The sequence below is a fragment of the Lygodium microphyllum genome, chromosome 26, assembly GCF_053477565.2.
Source record: "Lygodium microphyllum isolate KBCC chromosome 26, Lygodium_microphyllum_v1.1.10, whole genome shotgun sequence".
Lineage (NCBI taxonomy): Eukaryota > Viridiplantae > Streptophyta > Polypodiopsida > Schizaeales > Lygodiaceae > Lygodium > Lygodium microphyllum.
In genome coordinates this window covers 18,973,416-18,980,047 of record NC_141160.1, presented here as the reverse complement: position 1 = coordinate 18,980,047, position 6,632 = coordinate 18,973,416, and the positions used below count along the sequence as shown (strand labels likewise).

Here is a 6,632-nt window from a genome sequence, read left to right as displayed (position 1 = left end):
AACAAGCTATAATAGATATTACTAACGAGAACAAAAGCCTATTTACCTGAGCACTCTCTGAATCTCGGAAAGTCATGCATCGTCCACATGAGAATGGCTTGAATATTGGCAGACCATTGATCATTGCGCTTGCTCATATCCTGCATGGTGACCCCCTCCTCCCACAAAATCTTAAGCTTATTGACTAATGGACGAAGATATACGTCCATATTTTTTACTTTGTAGCGGCCGCGGACGAGTAAGTTAAGGATGAGATATCCTTTCTTCATAGAAAGCCATGGAGGGATATTGTAGTTGACAAGGACTATAGGCTACACACTGTAACAAGTTGAGCATAGACAAAATGGGCTCACACCATCCATTGTAAGACCAAGCCAAAGATTCCTTGGCTCTTGGGCAAAGCTTGGGAAGGTAGAGTCAATGTGGCTCCATGTGTGTGAATCTGCTCATATTCATTGAACTCCATTTATGGACCTATTCTTTGCATGCCACATTGTCAAGCTCGCCATGCCAGACATATGAAACATGTGGTTTATGTGGGGGACAAGCGAAAAGTATCTAAGAGATTTTTGAGGGATGGTTTGCCCTTGCAAGTCCTATCAATACCTGTGAGAACTACACTTTGGACATGTCTCCATAGTCTCGTATTCTCCTCGAAACAGTATGCAATCATTGATACATGCATGGATGTTGTTGTAGTCTATGCCAATCTTTTGTAAAACATGTAATGCATCATCATGAGACTCAAGCATGGTATTTGTAGGTGGCAATATATGATACTTTAGTAACCTGAAAAAAATCATAAAACACCTTGAAAAAGCATAAATGTTCTTAATGATAGTGCTGAAAAGAAATCAACGAAGCGTACGTACAAGGTACATGAACAACTCGATCACACTCGCATCGCTCCACCCGTATTTTGCTTGCACACTTAGGAGTGCAAGCAGTGTATTCAAGTGAGATACTTAGCACCCATCATGTAATGGTATGGATGCTTCCTCTCTAAGTGGATCAAAAGTCTCAACATCCATGGGAATCAATGCATCGATCATTGCCTCCATCTCAGGCTCCAAGATTGTAGGTAAGTTTGGAAGGTTGTCTATCTCTTCTAGTATTGATGGTATAGATTGGGTAGTACATTCCAAGTGGTGGATTGGCTTAGGCACTCCATCCATCGCATGCCCACGAGCTCTTCTAATTGGCCGCAAAGGGTGCACTCCTCCTTCGTATGAGACATCACCTCCCTGGATAGAAAATTTGCCACCCACACCCAATCTTTTTGAATATGGTATTCGATTAGCTTGCGAGTACAATGCATGATTGATATTAACTTTTCTTACCGTTTGCTGAAAATCCAAGATCGCCTGATCAATGATCTCAGATTAAAACTCGCCGAAGCATCGTATGTGTTCTATAGACAATCAACATTTTTGTCTAATTGCCAGGTTGCATTGAGAGCAAGGACATGGGACATGCTAATTAAGATATGCCTCGCAATCTTGAACATCAAGAGCTTCATCGTTTTCCATTTTGTATACGTTACGACAAACAATTTGTTTTTGTGATCATTCTTTTTTTCTTTCTTAATTTGTTTGAGAAGGGATTTCGTCTCTTGTAACTTAGCAAAAATAAGCGTATGTAAAGTCTCCACCCACCCACCCACAAATTCACGTATGTTGAGAGCATATTTTTGAGCCCGAGATGTGCCTAAAATTTGCCAAAAAATCTGGAATTTAGGGGAAAAATATTCAACATCGAAGGCGGCGGCTGCAGCTAGGACGATTTTAAGCACCAAGTGAAAGACGGATTTTAAAATGCGCCCGAGCAACACTTGTGGATTTTTTATAATTTTTTTGACTCTGGTATGGGTTTTCGAGAGCTGCCAGTCAGTGCGGGTTGCCGAGATGGACGTGTAGAATTTTTCAGAGGCTGAAATGGAGCCCGGACGTAGAAGAGGCCAAAAATTGGCCAAGATTTGAAAAGGTGGACAAAAAGATTAGGACCAAAGGGGGGGTGTCCTTTGGGACTTTAACCCCCCCCCCCCCCCCCCCCCCCCCCAAATTTTTGGTGGAGATATGGTGGCACCTTCACGCAGACAACGCGGCTTAAATTTCGCCCCCCATGAATGGAGGCTGAATGCAACCGATGGAACAGAGATTTCCCGGCAACTTCTCCCTCTTTCTTGATTTTATCACCAGTCCTCGCGCAAGATATGGCTGTCTAGATGAAGAGATCAGAATCTAGTATTTCTCTCTCCTCCTTCTCTCTCCTCTCTATGGGCTGTTCATGTGCACTATCTTCAAGGAGGAATCGGGAGGGAGATTGAAGGAAACGGTGATGGAGATTGATGGAGATGCTGAATATTGATGTGCAGCATTGGATTTAGAGCAATGGAGGCTTCCTCTACTAGTCATGCAATCATTTAATGCATCTCGGGTTACGTAAAAACACAATATGACCATTTTTATGAAGAAAAATGAAGTTTTTAATGGTTTATGATAGTAATGATGTTCTCATTGGATGAAAATTTGTGTGAGTACTGGTTGCATCATGATTAATTACTGTGTATTAGAAAATTTTGATTTTGCAATGATTTACATGCTCTATTTAATTCCCGTAAACTCGAAATGTGATTTTTAAGCGATAAAATAGTAGTTTTATCGTTTCGGGTGGGTGAAATGTGTTCCCATGGGGGAAAAATGGAAAATAAATTGAATGTTAGTATGTTGAAGTGATTGGAACAAGAAAAATCAGAAAATAGCATATTTTATTGACAAATAAATCAAGAAAATGGAGAAAATAAGGGGAAAAATAGAAATACGGCTCACAAAAATAAGAAAAAATATAATGATTATTTGTGGATATATCGTAGTGGCAAAGCATGAGGTTTAGCCCTAGTTTTCCCTATCTCCTTGTTAAAGTTTGTGATTTATTGCTTTTCATACATTAAAACATGACAAAATAAACCTCTACACTTATGCAACGAAAGCAATACCTAAACATAGGGGGTTGGGATGTTTGAATGGTGCAATTTGTGTGCTGATTGTTGTTGATTTTTTGTTGCACATCATGACATAGAGTTGGTGGTATTTTAATTAAGAGGATAGTAGCACGAGTGTTATCTCGGTGCTATCCTTACATCGCCGCAACGAGTTAGTGAATGAGCATTGGAAAGCCTGGTTGTGCACTACATGTCTCTGATTTAAAATTATATTTGAGAACTTTAGGAGCATCCACTTTTGCATGTGCATGTCGATCATGGTATGAGAATACAAAAGACTAGATGCACAACACCTGTTTTCGATTATGATGACCCATTCTTGAGTGTGAAAAGGCAACATAAGCCATAGGATAGATGTTCATTCTTAGGGAATTATTTGGTAAGGACACATGGTATCTCCTGGAATATTTTCGAAATGAAAGAGTGAATTTTGTTCGTTTGTTCTATACCTTGAGCAGCGCATCAAGGGACTAATCCCTGTGGTTTAGGAGAGCTACAGTGGGGCCGTGGTGATTCCACCGAGAGATTGCCTCCCATGTATGTGATTATTGTGGCATTTATTGCCAATATGTATGGGTTCTCCCTCTGTGGAGTTTATAGAAAGGGAAACGTTGGACTACAAAACTACAAACGCATAGACTAGGCTTTAGGACAGTTCGTCCTTTAGTAGCAGATAGATGCTCGTGGCCCGCGAGGCCGTGAGGGTGTGTTTGTCTGTTATGAGCATGAGGTCCCTGGCTAGTGCCATAGCCAATGCTGGCCCATTTGAGGCCCCATCAGTGGTGTGTTTGCCGGGAGCTGCCAACAAGGGGTGGTTCTCAAATTTAGGGTTTTTAGGGACCAAAAAGTTGGTTTCTGTCCTCTGACAAGGACCGTCAAGCCGAAATACAAAAAGCAGAAAATGTTCAGAGGGCTAGACGGCGGTGTCGTATTGCTGTGCATTCGAGGTGTGAAACCACCCAAAAGTCGTGTGTGTGATTTGATACTTTGTACATACTTAGTTGTTATGTTTGCTCTTTCATTCTATGCCGAAGATGGAGAAAAACAGGGAGTTTTTGATAGATTGGAAACTCGAGATGCAATCTCATGGGCTACACTTATTTCAAGATATGCCGAATATGGGCTTTGTGAGGAAGTACTAAACTAATTCCAAGAGATGCAAGTCGAAGTACATTGGTGGATATGTTTGCCAAATGTGAGAGCTTGCTTGATGTTTAGCACACCTCAGAATGGTGCAATACAACTAGTAGGAGCATCAAGACAGGCTTGATTGTGAGTGTCATTGTATCACAGTGGACTTGGGCAGCTACTATTTTGCAAAGCTCTAATGTTACATGGGAGTATGGTGTCAATGGCCCTTTGTGGTATGCGAGTGAGATGACAATTCAGGTGCTCCTTTTTGGAGTATTTGCCATTGAAATCAAACGGAAGACATCATCAGTACATACAATTGGTGAGATTGTGTGTGTGAGGTGGGTTCTTTTTGGTGCACATTGTTGTTGCTGGTGTTTGTTTTGCCCACTTCACCAAGATGGATATGCATAGTGGTAGCATGTTTCGGCTTCTATAGGCCTCATCGTCTTGATTACTTTAGTGGACCCTTCCCCCCCCCATGACAAGTAATAGTGCTACTTCAGGTGGCAGTACAGCACTGTTTAATCTGTCTTGAAGGGGCAAGTTGTGTACATGCTATGCTAATCTTTGATTGGAGATTGTGCTATCCTTATCACTCTCCATTTATGAAGAAGGAGGCTACTTTTTGATAGGCACAATCTGCGTATGTATTGAAAAAAGAAAAGGGCCACTAATCCTGAAAAAGGGGAGCGAAAAGGGAGGCCTCTCTGGTTTTTCCTGGGGGGCAGAATGAACGAAAAGAACGGCACTCTGGGGGGGGAATAGTGACGAATGTTAGAAAATAGACTAATGCGGAAGAAGGAGGCTGAACAGAAAAAGACTTGTTTTTCTCTGCGACTGCGACAAGGAGTATGCTTCGACTTGAAGGAAATCAGAGGGAAGCTCTGAAGAGGATCGACGGGAGAGGAAAGAAAAAAAAATTGATAATTCTGAGAGATCCACAAGGAGGAGAGAGAGGATGTGGGTGTTCTTCTTCTGTGCTGTTTCCACTTGGCGTGAAAGGCTTTTCTCGATGACGCTGACAGTGGCAATGGCGGCGATCTTACATCCCTCTTCTCTTCTTACTTTGTAATTGGAACCTCAGCAAGATTAAAGAAAAAGAGCACAAAAAGGAGGAAAGCGGAGACACTATTAAAGATCCATATCTCGTCTTCTTCTGGATCGATCCTACTTCTGCTTCTTCTTCTAGAACGTTGTCTCGTCTACTATCTGTAGTTAGCCACACCTGCAATCTCTGTCCTTTCTTCTGTAACTGGGATCAAAGTTGAGCATCCACAGATGAAAAATGATCACGTCATAGCAATAGCATGTGCCATCTTAGTGGTTCTATTTAGTGTGCAACGTTTTGGCACAGACAGAGTTGGTTGGTTCTTCGCCCCAGCCCTTCTAATTTGGTTTCTGGCGATTGGTTCCATTGGACTTTACAATATAATCAAGCACGACTTTTCGGTGTTGAGAGCATTTTCACTTGTTTATCTGGTGCGATACTTCACAACACACACACTGCAAAGCTGGCTGTCATTAGGAGGCATACTTCTCAGCATAACTGGGACTGAAGCATTATATGCAGATCTAGGACATTTCTCACCATTGCCTGTTCAGGTATTAAAGGGACTCCAAATGAGAAGTCAATGAAAGAACACTCAGATTGGAAAGGGTTTGTCTGTCAGCTGGATTATTGTTGCATTCGCATTTTTGGTGTTTCCGTGCTTGCTTGCCTCGTATATTGGACAAGCTGCCTTCCTATCCGAAAATCTTGATGGTGTGGAACAGGCATTTTACAACTGTATTCCATCTCCACTTTACTGGCCCATGTTTGTGATCGCAACAATTGCTGCTATCATTGCTAGCCAAGCAACTATTTCTGCCACATTCTCTATCATCAAGCAATCAGTTGCACTTGGTTGTTTCCCGAGGGTGAAGGTGGTTCACACATCTAATAACTTTCCAGGTCAGGTTTACATTCCAGAAATCAACTGGATACTGATGGTACTGTGCATAATCGTGACATCAGGTTTTCAGAAAACTGTTCAACTTGGAAATGCTTACGGAATTGCTGTTGTGGTTGTGATGCTTGTGACAACCATACTTATGGCTCTCGTCATGCTCCTAGTATGGCAGACGAATGTCATATTGATACTCATTTTCGTTTCGGTCTGCTTGATCGTTGAACTAGTCTTCTTCTCATCTGTGCTTGTCAAGTTTGACCAGGGTGGCTGGGCACCTTTGGCTATTTCCTGCATTCACATGTATGTTGGAGTTTGAGGTGTCAAGCATTATTCAGCTTTACGAAACTTACAAGAGCCATGTGAGGATGCCATAATCCATTCATATTGTAATGCTGCCATGAAATCTGAAGGAATACATTCACAACCATAAAACAAAATTGTCTGGAACTTGTTGGTGCGTGGAAAATTGATCAATAGGATTATTCATATGTTGAATCTTCTATCCTGAAATTATTCAAAGTCCTCAGTGGTCGCGACTTGGCTTTCGA

The 6,632-nt window shown here is 41.7% G+C and overlaps 1 pseudogene; it reads left to right on the top strand.

The window, feature by feature from the left end:
* Window positions 1-5,413: 5,413 nt before the first annotated feature.
* Window positions 5,414-6,400, top strand: LOC148013023 (potassium transporter 11 pseudogene; annotated as a pseudogene).
* Window positions 6,401-6,632: the final 232 nt, after the last annotated feature.